Here is a 25825-nt window from a genome sequence, read left to right as displayed (position 1 = left end):
ATAACAAACTTAATAAAAAATAATTTTAATATTATTTCCTCTTTTAAACAAATATCTTTCCAAATGTTAAAACAATAATATCATATTTTCGAAAATATGACAAATACTATTATATTGTACAATAATATAAAAACATTCGTATATAGTATTTTAGTAGTGATTTTCGACCACATCACCAAAAATTCATAAACAAACCACTGTGCGTCAGCAATCATTTTCATTTGCTACAAAGTAAGAAGACGAAAGTCTGAAAGTTCCACATTTTAATTGTGTTTGGTACAATAAAAAATACGAAATGAAAATAAACAATTCACTAAGAATAAAAGAAAAAGAAAGAGTTATGACGGCTGTTGAGCAGAAACACAGATTTTCCAGAACACAATTCAAATTGTAGAAAAAAAGCGCCGCAAAGAGCCGAATGAAATGAGGGAGTAAATGAAAAACTTTCACTTTATAAGAGGAAATATGGAGTTGTTAGTGAGTACCAGAAAATGAAATAGATATAAATTATACTACAAAAACATAAATAAATAACAAATTCTGATTCTTAATTTAAAATTCGAAAATGATCTATACCTCAAAAATATGATATAGTCACAGAACATGGTAGATTATAGTTATAACACTTCGTGAAAGCAAATCAAGCAGTCATTTTTTAACTTGTTCAATCTCATGGTCAACACAATCGGCCTACTGAGTGTAACTTTCGCAAAACCATCGCCCATCATGCCATTCAGTATTCATTATTGGATAATATTCGACCGTTGCTGAGAGTGTACAGGAAGACCTTGGACAGTCGATTCGGCGCGGTTCGCAATATCTTTTCTGCAATTATACTTCGAGATCTTAAATTGGAAGCGTACAAAATACAGCTGGTGCAAGAACTAAAGCAAGAACTAAAGCCACTCGAAATTCTCAAGCGGCTCGTTTCGCTCTATGGGCTCTTGAAAAGTTCTAAGAATATCCGACGTTTTCGACCAAAATTTTGTTCGATAATGAGACCAATTTCTAGCTCAATCGGTTGGTAAACAAGCAAAAATGACGCATTTGGAACGAAGAGCAACATGAAGAGATTTAAGAGCTACCATTTCATCCAGAAAAAAAACGGTTTGGCGTGGTTTGTGGACCGCTGAGAACATCGGCCCATATTTCATCAAAAATGATGGCGGCGAAAACGTAACCGCGAATGGCGACCGTTATCGCGCCATTATAACCGACTATTTGATGGCTGAAATTGAAGCTCATGATCTCCGCGACATTTGGTTTCAACAAGACGGCAGTCTAAAGTCTATGCGGACAATCCCTCTTTGATTCACGCCTTAGTGCAAAAATTGGACTCAACGGATGAACCATCCTACGTCTCAGATGGTTCATTCGCGGCCAACATATGAAATAATTAAATTTGAATTTTTTTCTTTAAAGAATAAAATAAATTAAGATTGAAATATTAATATGTTTCACAAGTCAAACAAATTTCCACCATAACATTGGGACTAATAATTCATCACACGCACAGCCGTAAACGCAAAATTAAAACTAATGTTGAAGTTTTGCGTAAGTCCATATGCTCCATGGGTACACAAACAGAGATCAGATCGTTTACGACAAACACACGCTTTCATGATTATATGAATTCATTTCGTTCTCAGGCCACTACTGTTTACTGCTCTAATTTAAATAAATGATTTATGTATTAATTTATGTCCAATGTAACTGGGTCGTTGTCAAAACACACACAGTGGCGCACAAATGTCCGTAGACTCGCAATTAAGTTGAAACAAAAGAAATACGCAAAGAGAACAGAAACCAATGGAAAGCATAAATGGCGAACAATCTACGCTTGTCAGCAATTTGCGGCGTGAATTTTTAATTTTTTTCATAAACTTTTTTTTAAGAAAAAAATTCAAGATAAAAAAAAAAATAAAAAGTAGTTATAAATGGAAACGCAAATGGGAAAATGTTGTTTAATAATAAACATTTCGTTTTTATTTAGCACCAACGCGCATGCACTGCTGTCACAGCAACATCGCATGCCGAGAACGCCTCACATTGCACGATCGCCAAATTGGCTGTCAGTCAATAAATTCGAAAGTGCGAATGAATAAACGCTAAACATAAAAGTTATAATAGAAAAACTAAATAAAATGTATTCAATAAATTGGTCTACGGCCTGATTAATTGTAAGTTAGCTAAGTTTGTCTTACATAGAAGCCGAAGCCGCTACAAAAGCCGAATTTGACTATGGCATAAAATGCTAATAATAAATATTAATTATTATTTATTATATTTTTATTTTTTGGTTTGGTTATTCATTTCTGAACACTGAAAATCGATTTTTTTCTGCTTATACTACTGTGTCAAAAAATAGTAAGACTTTTTAATAAAGTCCCTTGTTTTCAAGGGAGGTAAGACTGTCAGTGACAATTGGGGCAAATATCACATTAAAGTAGTCATTAGAATTTGGTATATTGTATTTCTAAAGTACATAAGGTGCATTCGGCGTTTTTTACGATGAGTGAAATTATTCAACAAAGAAGTTCCATTAAATTTTGTCTGCGGAATCGCATTTCTGGTGCCAACACGTTCACAATATTGTGCAAAAGGACCTTGGGTGATAATTGTTTGTGCAGACGAACCACGTAAACGACGGCCATCAACATCAAATAATGATTAACACCTCAATCGGCAATCAATCGGCCGAATGTCGTGACAAAGGTGAGTCGGACCCGAAAAAATCACGTCAAAGCAGGTCAAAAATCATGGGGATGTTGACAGTTTTCATCGATTCCTTCCAACCGGTGAAACTATGAAACTATTTGAGTGTTATGCGTCATTTATTCGCAGCTATTCATAAAAAGAGGTCGGAATTATGAGCTGATAACTCTTTGCTTTGCACCACATTAATGCATCCTCGCATACTGCATTGATTCTTCGTGAGTTTTGCGCCAAATTTTCAACCTCCACAACCACCGTATTCGCCTGATTTAGCTCCGTGTGGTTTTTAGCTATTCAGCAAACTCAAACGACTGCTCCGGCGAAAGCGTTTGGAGTCAATTGAAAACATCAAAAGTGAATCGCTGCACGCGTTGGAGGCTGTTCCGAAAATTGTGACTTCAGAAATGGTTTTCAGGATTGAAAAAAAAAATTAAACGGTGGCACAAGTTTCTTGAGACCAAGAGGCATGGCTTTGAGAGAGACGATATAGATTTTTAAGGCAAATTAAAAATATTAAAATTAGGAAGAAAATCAGACTATTTTTGTTCATATCATTAATTGATATTCTTCAAAAATTATAAGTTGGTTAGGCAAATAGTTTCGGAGATATTAGCCGTTTTTGCTTTTTTATTTAGTGTTAGATGCTCCCAAAATTAAACGCTTTTTTCTCGAAACACGATTTCAAGATCATACATATATCAAAGTTGTGAGGAAAATTTCTACGAAACCACCGATCGACTTGGAATTTTAGAGTTTCTTTTATCAAGAAATGAGCGCAAAAATACGATTTTGATAGTATCGGCTTTTAAGCAAGTTTGTAGAGTAAATCTAATAAAAACAAAAATGCCTTTTTGGAAAACCGAAATTTGGCAAAAATTCAAATTTTGACTGGTCCTTCTAAGAACCTATATTCGTATATAGCAAGAATATGAATATAGATAGTTTATGTTGGTTTTGGATGTGAGTTAATTTTAAGCAGAAAAATCTTCCTCACCACCAGAAAGCTTTTTTCGAAGATCGCCGGTCTCCAAGAGGTTCGAACGAATCCATTTCTTCCTTTTCAAAATGAGTCCTCGATTATTTAAATACATTAAATTCTTTAAATGTACATTTATTTATTAAGTAAAAAGCGTCTTCGAAAAAAATTCATGAAAAAATCCATATTTTTAACTTGCAAAAGGATATAACCCTTTAAAGCCCACTTTAATGTCTTAAAAACAACATGCGATTGGAAAAACAGTAAAAAAAAATTGCTTCACTATCAACCCACTATAGTATTGTGGTGATCGAGTTCAACAATTTTCACGAAACTGCATTTTCGAAATCGAAGAAAACGAATAAAATATTTTCTCTAATTCCTCGAAAAAATTTTCTTAAATAAAAAAAAATAATAATAACATTAATATATTTTCCAACTTTAAAGCAACGTTTAAAATATGCAGTATGGGATGACAAACGATGAGCAAGCTAAACGAGATCAAAAGCAATAATTAAGCAAGAGATCACTCGCTTTACGCATATCTAATGCTAATGATGTGCATGAAAATGATGACTATTGTGATTTCGATTACCGAAAATACACGAGTATGAAATCAACACAATTATGAAAGTGATAATAAACACACATGCATTGAAATACATACACACATACATGCAAACAGCATTCAACATTCTAATGAGTCGAGTAACAATAGAAAACACAGTCAAGTGTGGTATGTGAAGTAGCTGAAATATGTCAGCAATCATATCATCATCGACAACAACAACATCTGTAATAACAATAGCAACAACCAAAGCAACAGCAGTGGCGTTATGTAGATGCGAATGAACGGAAGTCCACACAGCAGCAGCGGCACAGCAACCACAATGCCTCGACACTCTGTAAAAGGCATAATCATGCCACATCACGACGCTGCTGGGAAACATAATCCTCAATAGTCTCTTTTGCATAGCATTTGCGCATAATGACTGGGCATTACTTCATGTACGCTCTCATGATATGCATATGTGTAACATATATGTAAATATGTATGTATGTGTGTGCAAGCATCTAGAATCATAAGCACTGACAGAGGGGCGGTTGAGTGGTTGGCAGGCGAAAGATCAGACTGAAAGCACAATTAAGAGCTCAGAAGGTATTTAAGAAAAATAGAAAAATTAAAACAAATAAATGCACAGGGAAGATATATAGTATGTAAGTACAAAGAATTTTGCAAAGTACACTTTGGGGCAAGCAAAAGAATGTGGGCTCAAGTCGGTTGGCACGACGGAGACTGAAAATATTTTTTGTAACTGAACAATACTTTCAGATTGAATATCAAAGTTATGCCTTCTTTATGTTTGCTTAAATTTTGATGACGATCTCAAACTTATGACCGATCGACCTCTAGTTAAAAAAATGGGTTAATTCTCATTTAAACACAATGTTTTTGTTTTTGTAGTTTTTAGTATGTCGAAACAGTTTATACTGTTCCCTCGAGAAGTCAAAGCAAACGATTGTTCTTTATTCCACAATGATCGCTCATCAAGTTGTAATTCAATGAAATAACACCTCGATCGTTCGAAGATCCGTGTGGAACGCTTCGACCATTCTCGCATTCACTCCAAATCTTTGCAGTCTTTTGACTTTAATGATATGACTTAATGATATAACACATGTTAATTGAATGGTTTTGGTATTTCAAGATCACGGGTTCTCAAAGTCAAGGGAGTACTTCTCTGAAGTTTTGGTGTGATACACACCTGGCTTAGAACATCTATGTGTTTATCTTATCCAAAGAACTTCACCCTTCGATTATGTGAATTAATAACAATTAATGCTCCTGTCATGGCTATCCATAGCCAGATGAAAGCAGTTTCATAAATTACTCCATTTTCTTTCTTGTTTGGCTACTGAAACTCAACACACATGTTTTTTTAATTCAAAGCCGACATCAGCTAAAGGAAATTTATATACGGGATCGACTTCAGAAGCTTACGGTGCCTAAGATCCGATCTATATATAATGTTTAGAAAGGTTACACAGTAAAATTTTTTAAGAACCCGTATCAAAAGCAGTCGTTTTCTACGGCTTGAACCAATTTGAATATTCTTGAATTATTCGGAATAATACTCACGACGATTTAAAGCAAAAAGAAGGCTGTTTTAAGTAAGATTTTAGTTGAAAATATTTTTAACGACGGATTCCACCTGCATAAATATTTAACTTCAAATTTAACTCGGACTGGTCTATTCAAATTATGCGAGGAGCTGAGGACCTTACATTCTCCGAACACATCACTATTGGGACATGGGTTTATGAAATGAATCTATTTCACAATCTAGCGATAGGCGCTGCAAAAATTATCCAAAACCAAAAAATCAAAATTCACTGAATGTGGTGAAGACCATCCCAGCGAAGACTTATAACAAGTTTATGGAAAATTGGATTAACCGGAGACATGCTTATATTGGGCCTATCCGCGCAAAACTAATACGGCTGTGTAAACTGGCGTTGAGCAATACCAAAAGCTCCGTCCGGGAAGGACCTCTCCGATCTGTTCGCTACTAAACTAGGTTTTAGACAAAACGACTCCCTATCGTGTGAATTCTTCAATCTACTGCTAGAGAGAATAAATCGAGCTGCAGAGCTGAATCGAGAAAGCATAATCTTTTAATAGTGTGATGCTTCCGCACCGTTAGTTCTGCTTTATCCACAACGAAGGCAAAACGAAATATGTATAATATCAGCCTCGAAATCCAACGCAGAATAACTCTTTCCAACAGCAGTTACTTCGGACTGAGTAGACAGGTGAGAAGTAAAGTCCTCTGTCGACGAACAAAAACAAAACTCTATAAGCCACTCATTATTCTCGTCCAGCTATACATATGGTGCAGAGGCATGGACGATGACAACATCTCAGGAGTCGACGTCACGAGTTTTCGAGAGAAAGGTTCTGCGGAAGATTTATGGTCCTTTGCGCATTGGCAACGGCGGATCTCATTTGATGGATCGGAGTTGTTCATGTTACACGACGACAATGGCATAGTTCGGCGAATTAAAAGACAGCGGATACGCTGGCTAGATTATGTCTTCCGTATGGAGGTCCAGCTCTGAAAGTATTACCCGCCGGGGAAGCAAAAGAAAAGGAAGACGTCCACTCCGAGAGATCAGGTAGAGTAGGACCTGGCTACAGAAGAAGAAAGGTGATATTGGCTTACAAGGAGAATATTTTGAAGTTTGAAAGCAGATTTCAAGAAAAAACTTTTTATAGTTCCAACAGCACCAGGCACTTTCTCCTCCATTATACAGCCTTTGAAAGACTGACCTGAAACATTTCCATGAACTGAAGATAAAAGCCGAAACAAATATTAGCCATCTCAACAAATTTGTGATAGGATCAAAACACTTTATATAGATCGACTGTCTAAGTGAAATCCCCGTTAGAATCGACCTCGTAACCCAACTTAATCCAGCTGTATTTGTCACAAATTTTCATTATGTTTAAGCCAATTTGGCGCATGTTTCCATTTCTTTAGCCAATACTGTTAGAGCAAATGAACTGAGCAAAAAATAAATAAAATATTTATGAAAAATAAAAACACTTTGAGGGCACACTTAAACATTTGACTTGGCTGATGGCTGTTTGGCAGCAAATATAAAAATATAGGCAAATAAATAGCTATATGCCAGCCAGTGTGTACTGCAAAAGGGAATTAAATATATGAACAAAAATAAAAATAATAAAAATTGAAACACTTTGGCAACAGAAAATAAAAATAAATACTTACTAAACAATGAGGCAAAATCAAGCAAGAAGCCGGCAACGGCAACTGATATTGATGTGGTTTTGTTAGTTGAAAAGAAAATTGTGAAAGCGAAGAGGCCGATGATGATGCATCGTCAGGCGTGTACTATATGTCTGTAAGTATTGACATGGCGGCAAATGGATAAGTAGGCGCGCACAGACGCATGCCTTCACATAAAGATAAATGTTATACCCATTAATGATGATGTGTGCCGATGACGAAAGCAACGTCATCCTTTTGTGGCAATCAGCGCGCACATACACATACATAAAGCACACATAGACCATACACATATGAATGCGTACTCACATATGGTAGTCAAGTGCAAAAAGACAAAGAGCAAATAGTCGCATATTAAGTGTGAAGCGTTTGATGAAATGTCGATAAACGTCAAAGAACCTGACTAAAGACACGTACAGCGAAAGCCTAGTGGGCGCTAAGGACTTGCGAAAACGACGCATGAGAAAAATACGCGCTTATGAATATGAATGCCATGAGGGTATAAGGGTTAGCAACACAAGCGGCGTTCTGCAGCGGATTCAAACGGCAGCAGGAACAACAGGAAGCAGGTAGAAACTTCTATCCGGAAATCATTGCATGGAAAACGTCGCAAAGAGTGCTGGGCAGAGAGCAACGCCTAGCGGAAAGAAAAAATGCTGGTCTCATTTAAAAAGGTGACGCAGCTAGGGAATGTTCTGGTTGACAACAATGAGCCAACGTTGACATAATAGCTGTCTGAAATGCACTTTGTTGTTTTATTTCTCTAGAGGTGTCTGTGGATTGTGTTAGCCAGACAAACATTTGAATGTAAATAAGTTGTGGCGATTACGTTATTGACGACAAACACAATTAAATCGTGAGGACTAGATAAATAAACGAAACTTTTAGTCTTGCTACAGACAAGGGAATGATCTAACTTAAGTGACGTATAGGTGACACAATGCATAAGACCGACGAGAGCGTGACGAACAAAAGCGTGTAGTGGAATAATATGGCCGTGAAGAAATAATGTGGCTTCGTGCAGATGGCATTCTTTATAGAATGGGTAGCAAAAAGCGAGAAAATATTCAGGACTAGAAAATCGGATGAGAATTTCTAACTTAAAGATTCTAAAAGTAGACTTAATCGTAGCTGAGAAAATAGTTTGTTGGAAAGAACTAAATGAAATGTGAATATATAAAGCCTGTGGTGAGTAATTATTTGTGGACACTAATACATACATATAAGGAAGAAATCGAATATTGGAGCAGACCGTAAACAGTTTTTTTGTTTAAATAAACGGCGAAGCTTAAATTTTTTTCAAACTATTTTATTCATTTATAATTCTGAAAGAATCTTTAAATATAGTAAACTTCGAGGACAATTTTGATGCCAAAGATGCCCCACGCTCTGGAAGGCCAATTTTTGCAATTGTTGTACCGGCAGAAATCATCTCTGAATTAATTTGGAGGAGTGCTGCGAGTTGACAGCTTTTGGCCGGATAAAAATCTGGTTCTCTTCCACTTACTTAATTAAAGCGGTAAGTACAGTTTGGATTACCCGGTATTGCACAAAAAATCGTTTGGGACCATTTAAATAAAGTTGGATACATACAGGGGTATTTATGGGTTCCAAACGAATTAACGACAAACTCATATCGCAACGAAGTACAACAAAACTAATTCTAAGAAGGTAATGAAAAGTTGGTCACTTACGAAAGCGTCAAGTCGGAGCCGCCGCAAACGGTGGTCAAACCTGAATTAACGGTCAGAAAGGCTTTGCTATGATTTTTTAATGGAAACAGCTATTATAAACAACGCTCCTACGACCGAACTTTAATTCAGACTGGTATTGTTGACAATTAGTCCGTCTAAGGAAGCGATCGCGCAGAAGTGGAAATATTTGAACAAAAGGAGAAAAATTTTTAGCCCATTAGTACAACGCTAAGCCACGAACATCGATAGTGACTCGGCAGAGCGCGCGGGAGCTTGGTTGGAAGTTTCTTATGCATTCAATCATTCTTATGCTTTATAGTAAGAACTTAGCATCAAATGATTTATACCTGTTCCTCTATTTCTAATGATTTCTTCTAAATAGAATCTTGTGAAAATCTCCTCCTCGGTTTTTTTGACAAAAATGACGAGTATTCCTATGAGGATGGCACTATGATATCACCTCCTAAATGACAATTGATTATAGATTGATATTCTGGCAAGAAATTTTTGTAACATATTTTAAGGCGCTTATCGGTTTATTTTTGTCAAAATCGCGTTTGATATATTTGAGAGGATTTCAAAATGTGTAGAAAGCACGTTAAAACTGTTAAAGTAAATAAAATCTTAAGTTAAGGTACATCACCAACTTATTCGAAAAAAATATCTACAGGGTGGCCCTAGTAGCCAAGTTTGGAAATGCAAAAGCAATACATTAAAGTTCATTATCGTCGAGTCAATCGAGAAATAGAATTTAATTGACCAACTCGTAATTCCAATGAAGAAACTTAAATTTTTTTCTATAACGAAAAGGTATGTCTTGAAAAGTTAGTGGAAAGTACAAGAATTGGCGACTGTAAGTGTCAAATCATAAAATTAAAAGAATTTTAGGTCGCATTGAATAGTATAAAAGCAGTTAATCTTATTTAAAAAAAATATATATATAAATTGAAAATTTCAACATAAAAATTATGCTGTTAAAAGGTTTCTCGAACGAAAGGCATGCTTCAGAGAAATTGTCCGAAAGTTTTATTCTCACCAAAATAAATATAAGACTATTTCTAAAATTCAGACGATGTAAAACTTTTCATCAAAGTAAATATGTAAGTATAGGTATAAAATATCAATTAGATGTGGTCCAAAAAATACTACAAGGAAACAAGTTTAGACGAAAAGTAGTATCCCTTATGTTGGGTATTTACTTCTACATATGCTATAAATACTGTGTTAAGCTTGGGATGAAAAGCAGCACTGACAACAATGCCAACATAATGCCACCAAAAGTTATGTATGACGTCATCATAAACATACATACTTTATACATACACATAAGGCAGATGAGAATGTTGGGGCGGTGTTTGTATGAATGTATGGGTGTGCGCACGCGTTCGTCCGTTTGCGATTCATATCATGCAAATTGATATGTAAGTCACTAATGAAATTAGAATACATATGAATAAGTTGCGAAAACATTTTGATTACGTGCCGCATGAAACTTTCACGATTTATATAACACCAAGTTACAGCGTTGGTGAGAGCACGTTTAGTCACTAAGAATAACAACAAAAACACAGTAAACGGAAGCGGAGATTAGTGGTTTTGTATTTGGAATATGAATTTATAATTATACTTTTAAAGTAGTAAGTGACGTCAACTCGACTTTACTAAAGTCGCAGATAAGTACGCCAAAAAAGCTTTATTTGCACTGGAATTATTCCCGGCGTTTTGAAAATGGGGCACAAAATTTTTTTTTTTTTTAATTTGACGTATGTTTGATGAAACTTTATATTAAAATTATGCTGCATTCCAAAAAGTGGTTTGATCACGTTTTCTGTTTAAAAGGTTTCACTATTTGTTCTATCTAGTATAATGTTTAAGATGTTCATATTTTTAAATTGGCGCCGAAATGTAGGCAATGCTACCTTCTAAAATACATGGTAAAATTCGCTTGGGATCTAAGTGATGAACTCTAAATCACAAGATTATGAGCCCACGAATTGACTGATGACTTCTAAAATATTAAACAAATACTAAGAATATTAGTTAGATCTTTGGTTGTTAAAACAAACCACGCTGAACCAGACAGTGTAACGAGCACACCAAGGCTATTTTAACCTTCACAGGGTCATTTCTTTTAAGGTAAAAATGTAATAAAAAGTTCTTGATTTTTAGCGGCCATTTTGTATTACAGCTATATGCTATAATGAACCGATCTGAACAATTTGTTCAGAGATTGTGGCGTTTTTATGAAAGATAATTTATATAAAATTTCGTGAAAATATCTCATCAAATAAAAAAACTTTCCATATAAGGACTTTACTTTTACCAGTTAGTTTGTATGGACGCTATATGCTGTAGTGGACCGACCTGAACAATTTGATCATAGAATGTATCATTTCTATGAATGATAACCTAAATCAAATTTCGTGAAGATATCTCGTCAAATAAAAAAGTTTTTCATACAAGAACTTCATTCTGGTTGTTGAGTTTCTATGGCAGCTCTATACTATAGTGGTCCGATATAGGTGATTCCAACAAATGTGAAGCTTAAAGCTCTTAAAGTGAAAACAACATGTGCAAAAATTGAGTTCGATATCTCAAAAACTGAGAGACATAGACATATACAGAGTATATGGCTAAATCGACTCGGCTTGTCACGCTGAACATTTACATTTCAATACTTTATAGGTTCTCCGAGTTTACTTAGAGTATAAAGATAGCACTCATTATCTCTGAAGGATGAAAAATAAATAAATATAATTTCTTTAGCCTCGAATTATGCAACTATAAATCAACATTTGTTACAAAAGATTGACCAACTCTAGCAAAATAAAAGAACACATAAATTATTACTAAGAACGTCAATTCAAAGACAATTTGCAGATACACATTATACATACATGTACAACAACAACAAATCCACCCTCCACTGAAAACATTTGGATGACACGCGGAAGATTTCGTAACTCCGACGAGCTGTGACCAATTTATCGGATTAGAAAACGTTTTGAAATTGATAGCATACTTAAATGACTTACATACTTGCAAACGTACATATATGTATTTATATAAGAAAAAAATGTATAAGCATAAATGCAAGCACTCACAATCTTTGATTAAGCAGATACCGATTACACACGCGCGACATCCTTTTGAAGTGTACAGAACAAAACGAGGAGAGAAAGTGTGTGTAAGTAGTGGTGCATTGGGGGCGGTGGATAAATCAAACAAAGGGTGGAAAATGGCTTGCGCTCACACCCTACTTTGGTCCGGTGCAGCACTTGTACCAGCACTCCGTCTAATGCACTTTAAAATTCATTCATACATGAATGAAGCGCTAACAAAATTACTGCGGTTATGCCAAGTCTAAAAAAGGGTAAATACGTACAAACACATACACACACTTATGCATATTCATAAAAGAATCATTTAAATTGAAAGTGAAGGCAAAACACTGTACGCCTCACCTAGAATCCTTTGGAGGTGGGCGGCAAAGTTCCCAAGGGTTGGTTGGCAACAAAGCCGAAACAGTAATAATGGAAAGCGTTGCAACAGCAGTCAAAAGCTCGGCCCACCACCCTGCGAATCCACCCCCGATGCAATCAGTACGAACACCGACAACACTACAAAACACCATGTACAGTACGTTACGGCGTATGCGGCAGTGTTGCAATGAATGCAAGCGCCTGCAAAAAGCAAGGGTATGACTGCGCTTAGGGGATAGACGCAGGCCTGAAGCATTACGAAGTACATATGCAAAAACTCATCAATAATAAATGTGCCGACAGTGAGCGCAACGAGATACATACTATACATAGACATATAACCGTAAGAGAGTTATCATGCGAATATAGGGTGTGGAAGACGAAATTTGGTAAGCTTCTGTAGGAATTTACTTCAAAAAAAGTGCAAAATTTTATCAAATATAAAGTTTTCCATACAAGCACTTGATTTCGATCGTTCGGTTTGTATGTCATACATATATTATATCGCCGTATCGGCGATTCCGGCAGAGTGAGCAGCTTCTTGAGGAGAAAATCATAAGAGCATATTTTCAGATCGATATCACGAAACTGAGGGTTTGGTTCGCGTATATACAGACGGACAGACAACTAAGTTTTTCGTAGAAATTTTCGAAGACATATTCACCAAAATTAAAATCTCTATTTAAACTTTTTAAGCGAAAAATATCAAAAATCTTTTTTTTTTTACTAATAATGCAGTTAAAACGTAAACTTTATTTTCGAGAAGCATGTACCTAGCGACGAACAAAGACCAAACTCAATAAATCCCTAATTTTTCCCGGCCTGCTATATGGTCAAGAGTCATGGACGATGACAATATCTGATGAGTCGACCTTCGTAATGGATGAAAACATTTCAGCTCTGAGAGTATTCGAAGCAGTAGCCGCCAAAGTGAAGGAGAGGAAGACCTCCTCTCCGTTTTGAAGACCATGTGGATAAGGACTTGGCTCCCTTTAGAATATCCAATTTGCAACGAACAGTGAAAAAGACAAATGACTGGCGCGCTGTTGTAAACTCGGATATGACCGCGTAAGCGGTGTCTACGACAATAAAGAAGAAGAAGATGTCCCTAGCGAAGTTAAATTAACGTTAAGATATTTCATTTTCAAAAAGATAACAAAATTTTGAGCAAACTCGACAATTGTGTCGACTTAATGAACCAGGTTTTCATCTGGAAATTAGGAACTCCTGTGCAGAGCCGTGAGATCCAGAAATGATACACCTCTTTGAAAGTACTTCACGATTTTAAAAGATAGTATGCTAACGAAACCTAGTTGGAAGGGTTCTGAGCCTTTAAAGCATATACTCGCCATTAATGCGGCGATTGAGTATAAACTAACTTAAGCCATCTCTCTGATCATATTGGTACGCATTTTATTCAGATACCAGTTCTTGTAGCATTCTAAAATGAAGGAAAGTGGTATTTTTTGATTAACCAAGCATGATATCTTAAGATCTCGTGATTTCTACGACTTCTGTCAAAGAATTTTTGATACAATTTTGCTGAAGACACGCCATATAGCGATATGACGTCGAAACTGTCAAAGGTTCTACCGAATGGCGCTCCAAAAATGCGTCGAAACTGAAAACAACACGATAAAATCAATGAAAACCTCCGAAAAATCTTCTTCCGGGAACGCGCCATGAGTCGAAACAATTAAAAGTCATTCACTAAAGGCACCGAAGACCATTCAGACCTAGGCTAATGTTAATGTTTTGGAAATGTGGATTAATCTTTGGCATGCTTGTAATGGTTCATAAGACGCCTGTTTTAAAGACGAAAGAAGATAAAGATTTGTATTAAAATACGTGAAAAGTTTCTTTTTTGAAGAGGGTATAAAAACGCAATTTACTGACGAAATTATGCCAACAATAAAATATGGGATGGGGAGACTGTTGGCTGAAGTAATATTGTGTGGCAGTACAGTAGCAGCCAAAGCGGCAAGATTGTGTATAAAACACAGCAATAACAAATACAACTCAGGGTGGAGAGGGTCATATCGGTGGTGTTGGTAAAATGTGCATTATCGTACGCTTTGGCGAGTCATTAAAAAGCTGCCACACAAAAACGAAGTCAACAGAGTAGACAGCGTGGTAGGAAAACGACCAAAAGACCCAACAGCGCACAATTGCCGCAACGGCTGAGCAGCCCGAGTCGCCTGTCTATGCATAATGAAGTATGCACGGGCGTGCAGACAACTGTGGCTGGCAGGATTAGAGTGAGCGACCAGTAGCCGGTTAAGACCGATACGAGCGCGGTAAGCCAAAGCTAGCTAGGCGGATAAGACAGCAACAACAGTAGCGGCAAACGAGAGTTAAACTGTGCGAGTTGCTAGGCAAATATCGAACTGGCTCGGAGTGCACCCATATACAGCTAAGGCTATGCACAGTGAGGTTAAGGCCTCACCAAAGACGCATGTGTGTAGATGCTGGAGCTGGTTGTCTGCTACGTTGCACGGTTGCTGCAGCTGGGTTTGTTCACCCATTTGCGCGCTCGTTTGTTAGTCGCTGCTTAAGTGTTTGTCGGTGCACCCGATACGCCGAGTGCTCCGGTTCGTTGCCATCGGGAAGTAATAAATTATTTAGCATGCATGCAAAATAATTGCAAATACGAGTGAATGAGTGCATTCAACAGCGTTGAAGTGGAGCTATTTGGCAAATACTTTGTGTGAGGAGCAATCTGTGCAGTGGCAGCCAAGCGGCCTACCAGTCATGCTGCTGCAGCGGTACACAGAGGCTGACAGACAGGCGGCTTTACAGCACAGGCATTGAGAATTGAAGTGCGGTTTCGTAGCTGTTCCGTTGCTGCAAACATAAAGGCTTAAACCGACCGGTAACCAAACGACGACCCAACAATCAACCCAAACGGCCTAGCCAGCGAACCAACCAGTCAGGCTGCCTGCTTGGCTTGCCTGCCAGCTTCAGCCTACTAGTCTGTCTGTCTGCCAGTCGAAGCGAAAGGAGTGCAACAACAGCTTGGAATACAACAACAACAGTAAGAACGGTAATATTAACCACTTTAAGAGCAACGAGTGGCGATTCAGCAAAAGCAAGGCAAAAAAAGTACGAAGCATACAACAACAAAAAGCAGTTCAAAATTTGCGGCGTTGCAAGGAAAAGCTGTTGAGGCGCTGAGGAGGTTTTCTGCAGCGTTCGCTGTGAGCGTGGCGGTTTGTGCCTGTTTCATCGGCGCTTTTTTGCCATGCAATAATTTTGTGCATCAGCCTCGATTTCTGGTTTTGTGCTGTGCTGTGCTGTGCTCGGCTCGGTTTGCTTTGGTCGCCCGTTCGTATTGACAGTTCAAGGACCAGACCAGACAACGTGAAACGAAAAAAGATATACATATAAATAAATAAAAAAAAAAATCAAAGCTTTAAAAAACAACAACCACCACTTGGAGGTAACGATGTAACAGCTACAACAACAAATGAAGCACAAGGCAACCACTGCTTTTGCTGAGCGGTAATGGCAACGCAGGCTATTTTACGCTTTTTTTTTTTTGCAAGCCTGTACGCTTTTTAACCTTTTTTTATTTTACTTAGCTGCTTAACTGGTTAAAAGGCAAAGGTAACTGACGTTGCTTTAGCTTTCTGTAAGAGTGAAGGCAAACGTTTTCATATGGAGTTCCGTTCACTCGTTCCATAACACTTCTTGGCAGCCAAGATGCAAGTGGGCATTAAATAAGGTAGGATGTACGAAGCAGAGCGAAAGCGAAGAGCGAAAATTATACTGCAATAATGTTCCTATTGAGAATATTTCCGCAAAAATAAAGAGAAAAGGAAAAGTTTGTGTGTGTATTGGCGACATATGGACGATGTGTTAGTATGACAAGTGATATCAAAAAAATTATGAAATTTGGCTTTTAGCGCTCATTTTTAGACCATATGAAATAACAGTTTTTCAAATAGATTTTATTGTAATCATACCAAGGAAATTTTAGCAATCTTTGACCAACATCAGCTTAATGTATACCAAGCTTTTTAAAGACTTTCACAATTCAGTAAAGCTTTAACGGGGACTTTCGACATCATCGCCCCCAATAGTCACCTAAAGAGTGTTAATACACTCGTAAAAGTAGAAGTTTTGAGGAAATACCTGTTATGATGGACATATTCTATTAGTATATACCATAGAACGGCGACGATATCCGAATCCAGCTGAAAATGTTATAATTTTAGCTAGCTATAAAAAGTGTGTAAAAATTATCTGAAACTGAGAAGTTAGATCGAACATTTCGAAAAAAAAAATTTATTTAAGAGATTTTTTTTCCTTTAACGCCTTTTTTCTCGAAACATAATTTGCAAAGTCGGTGAGGAAAATTTTCCGTATAGGCTAGTTTAAAATTTTCACATAACCTTTTGAGAGGTGATCTAGTGACGTGAGATGAATCTCAACATCGCATATAGAGTTCTATCGAGCGTACTATGTGAAAAATTAAAGAATATGTGAAAAATTAAAGACCAGCGGGATTGGACCTTATCAGGGTGACTTCAGGCCTGCGAAATAAATAACTAACCAGATACTACACCATCGACCAAAGGGAGCCGCATTTATACCGCGATGTCTGAATTTGATATCCTCGCAAAACTAACACGGTTGTGTAAAGTGGAGTTGAGTAATAACAAAAGCATCATCGGGATCGGGAAGGACCTCTCCGAGCCGTTCAATACCAAATGAGGTTTCAGATTAAGCGACTCCCTATTGTGCGACTTCCTCAATCTACTGCTAGAGAAAATAATAAAATCTGCAGAGTTTAATCGAGAAGGTACAGCTGCTGGCGTACGCCCATCACATCGATATAATTGGCCATAATCTGCTTTCTCTAGGTTCGACAAAGAAGCGAAACGAATGAGTCTGGTAGTGAACGAGGGCAAGACGAAATATCTCCTGTTATTGAATAAACAGTCGTCGCACTAGCAGCTTGGCTCTCACGTCAATGTTGACAATCATACCTTCAAAATTGTAGATAATCTCGTATATTCGAACCAGCATTAACACTAAAAACAACGTCAGCCTGGAAATCTAACTCAAAATAACTCTTGCCAGCAATTGCTACTTCGGACTGAGTAAGCAATCGAGAAGTAAAGTCTTCTCTCGAGGAACAAAGACCAAATTCTACAAGTTACTCATCATCCCCGGTGCAGCGGAATGGACGATAACAACATGTGATGAGGCGGCCTTACGAGTTTTCGAGATAAGAGTTCTGCGCAAGATTTATGGTCCTTTGAGCAATGGCAAACAGCAAATACCGCAGTCGATGGAACGATAAACTTTACGAGTTATACGACTATATTTCAGCGAATACGGCTGATTGTCATGGTACTCCAGCTCTGAAAGTATTCAACGCAGCAGTCGCCGGGAAAAGCAAAGAAAGAGGAAGGCCTCCACTCCGTTGGGGAGACGTGGCTACTACAAACAATTTCCGAATTTAAGACTTTCAATTTCGATAATTTTTTAATTTTTTCCTTTCCATTTAAATTTTTTATTGTAGCACAAGCCGATAAATCGACAGGCTCTCCTTTTGTCATGGTCCGTGCACGACCGTGACATATTTAGCATGAAATGTGATATGATTTGTAGATAAAAAGTGCTGAAATTGCCCATAAGCGCTGACACCTGGCTTGTTAAAGCCGCATATATAATACAAGTCGTCTTAAGACAAGAACATGTGTTACAAAATGCTAAACACAAAAAGCCAAAAATGCTCAACATAGATCGAATACGGATTTTTTTGTGCATATTATTACCTTGTGATTTGGTTTTTTATATTTATTTTTTCTTATGTTTTCACTTTTTATAATTAAATTGGCATATCTGTTTCACCAATTGTGTTTTTTTTTTAGTTTTAAGTGCTCTTGAACACACACATACACATAAACTTATAAAAACTTGATGTAAATGTTTGTCTGGGTGCACTTCCTGTGGCTGAAATTCAGCAAAGAGTTATGTGTGCACTTCGAAACTTATAATTTTGCTTTTACTACGCTTATCATATTATTGTCATGCACAAATCTTATCAAAACATTTTTGAGATAAACCTACAAGTTAAATATTTGAAGGTCATTTGGTTGAATGACGAATATTATCTTCAAAATTTTGCTTAAATGAGTTTCACTGCGAACTACTTCTCTATTGAAGCATTATAGCCGCTAAGAAGTTTATATAACTACTACTATTACTATTGTTATGAATGCCCCATACTAATGTGGTGAAAGCTTTGTAATAATGTTATGAAAGTTTGAAAGATACTAATGTGATGGAAGCTTCATGCTAAAGTGGCAAAAGTTTTGTAATAATGTTATTAAAGTTTGATACTAATGTGATGAAAGCTACAGCGTGGCATCCATGTATTTTTCACAGTTTTGTAATATATTTTGTCAGTGTGGTAAGGTTTGCCATTCCATCATATCTTATAGAACGCTTGGAATTTGCACGAGACTATTACGCAAATACAAGTTCTCCGAAAAATTCGCAAATTCCCCTTAATCGAAAAATCATCTTTCCAGATTAGGCCATTTTCTAGCATTATTGCTTCGACTATAAACAAAATTGCCGCTATTGGGGAGATTGAAATCGTCTTCTGTTGCAGGAAACGCAGTGCATCTCCAAAATTTTACCCCTTTGTGCGGATTGTGGTATGGCAGCATTATCGGTCCTTGTTTTTTTCGAAATGTGACAGGAAATGCCGTTACCATTAACAGCTATAAAACGATATTACCCGACTTTTCCCCCAAAAATTGAGGAAATCGACGCGAACGATTTCTATTTCCAACAAGACGGTGCGCTGCTTCAAGTTTAACGTCTAAACATGGAACAGTCCAGTCAAATGGCCGCCAAGACCATGCGATTTGACGCCTCTAAATTATTTTCTCGAGGGGTATCCTAAATCAAAGTTTGGTAATAATGTGGTGAAAGCTTTGCCCATACAGGTTAAACCTTATATAAGCTCAAGATCAAATTCGACACGGACTGGTCCATTCGAACGATAACATGGAAACGGTGCCTGAACATAATCCGAATGAGCGGAAACCAAAATTCGCTGAAGGGACTGAAAGCCAGCGTAAGCTTAAGCCAGTGTAACCTCAGAAATCTGTTTTGAGGTCGATAATAAAAATTTTTATTATCCGGGCTATTTTTGATTAGATAGCATAATATAACATATACTTATATAAGATCAAATAGCAACTATAGAACAACAAAATTAATAAAATTTAGCAAAAAAAAACAGAATCGAATTTTCTTAAAAAGTGTTGGGTATATGCTGCCTTTCAAAATCATTGGAGTTAATAGATACAGTAACCGGGGCTTTCTGTTCAGGTGCGATCACTGTGAGAAAAAAATCGGAAAATTTTTCGCAGAAGGGAATAACCGGAAATTTTAAATTTTGTTTCGTCTATAAGGTTATTCCCATCATTCTTAGCCTTACACCTTAATGATCATATTAACTACTGTCAACAAAGAAACCAAGAATTGAGTTCGAAATACCGAAAAATAGTACGCACAGAATTTTTAACCAACGCAAAATACCGAATGACAGAAAATAAATGAGGTTGAAGGCATTGAAATAAAATTTGTTTGCTGCGCCATTACCATAGTCATGGCCGCCTTATCAAACCCCGTGGGATATCACATTTATTTGTTATTTACAATTTTTTTTATTTTTGTGTTGATAAAGCGGTATTTGCGAAAATATACCTACATATATAGGTAGATATTTATGGTATGTATAGGTGCTTTAGCTAGAATTTTTCACAAATGGTCGACAAATAACACCTCCAACCATAGCACGCCACCGCCTGAGTAATACTTGTACTTGCGAAATAAAAAACGCAAATAAAACGCATTGAAATTTACAAAATGAACAACTAAACAAAAACAAATTAGTAGAAAGAAACTATAATAAGACAAGTTGAATGGCGAAAAATCCATTCCCGACAGCAAAACCGGCAAACTAAACAACAGTTTCACGAGTCTGGCGCTCCATTCAGCTCGCGCCTGGATGACCAGACCGCCAATGTGGTTGACTAACTAAATAGATGCCTGTGTGTTAGGCTGTGTGCTTTACAATTAACAATTAAAATTTTAATGTCCGCATTGCTGTTTGCAGTTTATTTTTGCTCGCATGACATTCGGCGAGAAAATTGGAAGAAGACGAGAAGCGTGCAGCTAAAAAGAGGAGGAAGCTGCAAATGTGTAAGCAAAACCCCAACAAAAAACGTTAACTTGCTTGCACTGCAGATATAATACCCTTCACAAATAAAAAAAAGTTTCGATACAATAACTGTCTGTATGGTATCTATATGCTATAGTACTTCGAGCTTAACAATAACTTCGGAGTTTGTACCCAACCCTTGGACAATAATCTATGCCAGATTCCGTGAAGATATCTTGTCAAATAAAATAATTTTCCGTACAAGTACTTCATTTTGATCGGTCAATTTATATGACAGATATATGTATGCTATAGTGTTCCGATTTGAACGATTTCTTCGGAGATTGTCTTGGACAGTAGTCTATGCCAAATTTCGTGAAGATTTCTTGTCAAATAAAAAAATTTCCGTACGAAGACTTGATTTTAAGTGATAAGTTTGTATGGCAGCTATAAGCTATAATGATGATATATTGGCAGTTTTAACAAATGTGTAGCTTAATGGGAAGAAAAGAGCGTGTGCAAAATTTTAGATCGATATCTCAAAAGCCGGGAGACCAATACGCATATATAGCGTATAAAAAGCAGCTTTTTTTTAGTGGTGCCAATAGACACCGTTGGACCAAAAATTAAACAACTCGGCATAATTCTGCCGCTACAGCAACAACAACTACTGTTTGGACACTTCTTATTGGTGGTACTTGGCCAGACGCACACGGCCTGAAGTAGTTATTCTTGTTCAGTTTTTATAAAAAAAATTTCTTTTACAATTTGTTGTAACAGAAATCATTATTTTTCTGCCGCTGCTGGTGTCAGTCTCAGCTTTGCGCTCTTCCTTGAAAGGTAAAGGCCGGACGAGATTTTTTCCTCCCAGCCTAGTAAGCCACATTGAGGCCAACCAGCTAACCAGTTTCAACCATGTCCATTAGCTGACGAATCCAGCAAAGACATTCACATTACATAAGCACATGCTATCTGCCCTTCTTGCGCTCTGCCAACCGACCGACTATGCGTACTTTATAGTGAGCGTTGTCGTTATTGTTGCTGTTGTGTTTGACACTATTGTGCCAGTGAATGGCGGCCAAAAGGATTTTTAAGTATGGCAAGTACAAACGTCGTAAGCGAGCTAATAACATTTTGCGTTTTAAATGAGCGAGCGTTAGTTTGGCGCCAGTGGGGGTAGGGGTGACCAGCATAACGTCATGTCGTTCTGAAGCGAGGGTGAAACGGAATTGTGCGTTGGAGGACAACATTAACGGGCAGTGTAGCCATAGTCGTCGCCATAACTACCAAAACAACAGCAACACACTACATAAGTTTAGCCTACGTGTTTATGTGTGTGTGCAGCACATTTATGTGTAGCATTGAAGGGTGGGTGATGAGTGTTGGGCGCTGGCTGTTTTGACTAAAATTTTGTTGTTGTACATTGTAAGCGTCAGCATAGTAGTTGCGCGCTAGAGCTTTGACAATGATAATAATGATGGCGACAAAGCTAAGCAAGTGTCAGAATGGCTGAAGGTTACACAGGAAGCGGCGTCAAAGTGGCACAGACATTGAGACTGGCAGGTACACATGTACATGCCTACATATAGGCACTTAATGGCATTACCTTTTTGCTGTTTCCTATTTGTCACAAATGTGTATATGTTTGTGTGCACAAACGCTCGTAGGCAGTCAAATATCGATCGACATAGAAGTGAACGCGCCTTTAAGGCAGCGGGTGGTTGGGCTGGCGCTCGAACGTTTTTAAAATTATTGACTATCTTCGTCGTATTTTTGGCAGCAAAACGACAACGCTTTAATGCAACAGCATTTACTTGAGTATGCTGTTTTTGTGCATACATTTCTGTCCAGTTTCTCAACTGAAAAGTTTAAAATTATTTGCGTTTACTCATTCACTGGTGATATTCGGCTAAAATCGTGTAATGATGTCAAGGCCTTTAATCATTTAGTAATTTATGTGTTTACAAACATTTGTACATTCAAAATTGCATATTGTTTATGATACACTGCCGCCAGTAACATCAATTGCAATAATTCTATATCCAGCTAAGCTTTTATTCAAATTATAGCGCTGTTACGAGCCTTTGGACACAAAACAATTTATAATTTCAAATTACAAAGGTAACTGTATTGATAAGCTCTTATTACAAGTTGTACACACCTACAAATTTACATAGATTAAAAACTGAAGCGTAAATTATAGAAACGTGCCTCAAAAATTAAATTATAAACATAAATATCTGGGAGAATCTACAATTGGCAATCGTTGTAACTAATTTTGAAAACTGCCAGAAGTCACTTTAAACCTAGAACAGTATATGCATTACTGCAATTATACAATATTCACAACTTATTTCCTACAGCTATAGATATACATATGTATATAAGCAGGTGGGTAACAGACGTTATTATAAAATTTATATTTATAATTTGCAGAATTATATCACGGTATACGAAAACATATGATAATAAATAATTACAAAACAAAAAAATCTAATTACTACAACTTGACAAGAACGAATTTTAAGCTACACACATTATTACACGTCAATAGAAAAAGAAAGAAATAAAACAAAAACTTGCAATATTTTGTATTATTATTACCATAAACTTATTGAATTAGTAAAAGTCGTGGAGCTGTCCATAAAAAATATTATATAAAACCTTGGATTGGTCTTAGTTGCAGTAACTATGGTATATGCTTAGGTAGCAAATTGGTGTCTCTGTATCGCACAGCTGCACGGTACAATATACCGCGTGATTTTCAACAGACGAACTAATCAACTGTAGCATGTAGAGCCGCTGCACAGTTGATGTGAAGATGGACAGAAACTATACATGTGGTCCATACATAGGTATATACGTAGATGTGCATGCAAATGTACGGAATGAATGATTTATTAGCACAGACAATATGTTACAAAAGTATAAAACAAAGAAAGGTAATCAACAAAGACCGAATCGAGTTGCACTGAGCTGGAGCACTCGGACAGCTTCAAATACATACATATGTATATGTACAAATATATCGTGTAAACTGCGGCATCTATTCCAAAGTCCATCATCGTATACAATTTACAGTTGATTGCTGTTTTTCTATCTTCTTTATTACCGATTTTATTACTAGCAACTATCCATGAACGTAAAATACAATTACTCTTACAAGAAAATAGTCTGTATATTATATTATATGTATGTATGTATGTATGTATGCAACAAGCAGCTTAGTATCAGTTAACGTTAGATAATCAATAATAAAAAAGCAAATTTAAGGGAAGAGCAGATTAGAAAATTGAAAAATCTTTACACGGAAACCATTTTTTGTAAATATGGTGATATGCGGTGCTAAGTTGCCGCAAACAAACTCTTTAAAATAACAAAAATTATAAACATAGGTCTTATGCATATTCTTTTATGTTAAATTAGGTACATACCTTTACAATTGATTCTATATTTACAATTTATATTGTTTATTCCGTTGATTCATTATTATTTCTTAGGATTTGAAGGGACACTTCGTTGTATCTGCGATCCTGTTTTAAAAAAGGTAGTTTGCCAAAAATTTCCACGGTGGCAAGAACAAGTACAAACACACAGCAAACTTTACACTTCAATACTGGGGTACTCGAAGCATACGTCTTGCAACACAGCAAAAGAAAGTTGCAACCGCGTTAAACTGAGCGTTCTATTATAAGAAGGCGCCAATGCCGAACCTAAATGTTGATAAATGTCACGCTATGACGTCGAAAAGTTGAGGATATGGAGATGTCGAAACGACCGACTACGACGACGACCTAGCCACTGACAATTGGGGGACGTTTGGACATTTTTCGCCTGACTTGCGGCACACATTCACATTTGCACTTTTAACTTGCTTCCTCCTTCACTAAACTTTTGATCTGTTTCGTATATATCAACGTCAATACACATTTAATATTTTTATTTGTATCTAACTACACAAGCACTTTTTACATGATTCGAACTTTTCATTCAATATATGTAATTATTGCTACGACAACAGAAATATACAGAACTGTAGAAAGAATTTATATATGGAAACTTTTTTGCACAGCTAGCAATTATTACACTTCTGCTATCATTCGCTTCAATTCAATATTTGTATGTGCACTTTTCCATTCTTCTTTCACATTCACTTAACGCCAGCAACAACGACGTCGACGACACTCGATTCATTTTGACACTGGAAGCAGCGCGTTTGCTGACTTTGCTTTTGCTGCCATTACCTTTGTCGACGTTGGAATTGTGCAGAGCAGCGAAAAAGGAGGGGAAAAAATACTTTCGGTTGAAAGGTCCGCGCGGACTGGATACGAATGCGCGAATGCATGGAGAGAGCGAAAAGCAAGGAAATTTTTTCACACACAACTTTCCGACCGGTTGACGGTTTAGATAATCAATTCACACTTGTTTTTTGTTTATAACTAAAGAAATATTTAGAATTTATTGTTAGGTACTGGTTAATTTGTTAAATACTATAGATTTATTTAATGTTTCTTTTGCATTTCTCTGCGATTCGTTCTTGCACTGCGAACTCGGCTGCCCAAAAACACTTTAAAAAACTTCTTGGACGAACCAAATAGGGCTGCTGTGGTGTTATGACATTTTATATCAGCATACGTAAAAAACAACCCTGAGTTTTAGACGTACTAAATTATTATTTGTTAAATTTAACTGAAACTATATTCTATTTTGGACCCATAATATTTTGAAAAAGATTTATTACTCTTTCAATTAAAAAATGATTTAAATATAAAGAAAAAGGATTTTTGACTTTTCTGCAGTGCTCAAAAACACTGTTTATTATATAGCACATTTATAATAATGCGTTCGATATAATGTGTCATTCTTTAATTTATTTCGCGTTCCTCAATGTAACTTTGTTCAAAATATTAATATGAGTAAAAATTTAATAAAAAAAAGTACAGCCAAAGATTTTA

At 36.7% G+C, this 25825-nt stretch overlaps 1 protein-coding gene across 1 annotated transcript in view; it reads right to left on the bottom strand.

Moving 5' to 3' along the window:
• The window catches only part of LOC108977333 (rho GTPase-activating protein 21), a gene marked incomplete in the record, with an annotated part of 109524 nt that extends 84081 nt beyond the window's left edge, over positions 1-25443 (bottom strand). The window contains 1 exon segment of the mRNA XM_018946953.1: positions 24305-25443.
• Between the last annotated feature and the right edge of the window lie 382 nt (positions 25444-25825).

This window comes from Bactrocera latifrons, unplaced genomic scaffold (assembly GCF_001853355.1).
Source record: "Bactrocera latifrons isolate USDA-ARS-PBARC rearing strain unplaced genomic scaffold, ASM185335v1 scaffold_87, whole genome shotgun sequence".
NCBI lineage: Eukaryota > Metazoa > Arthropoda > Insecta > Diptera > Tephritidae > Bactrocera > Bactrocera latifrons.
This window is presented reverse-complemented; position numbering and strand designations above follow the sequence as displayed.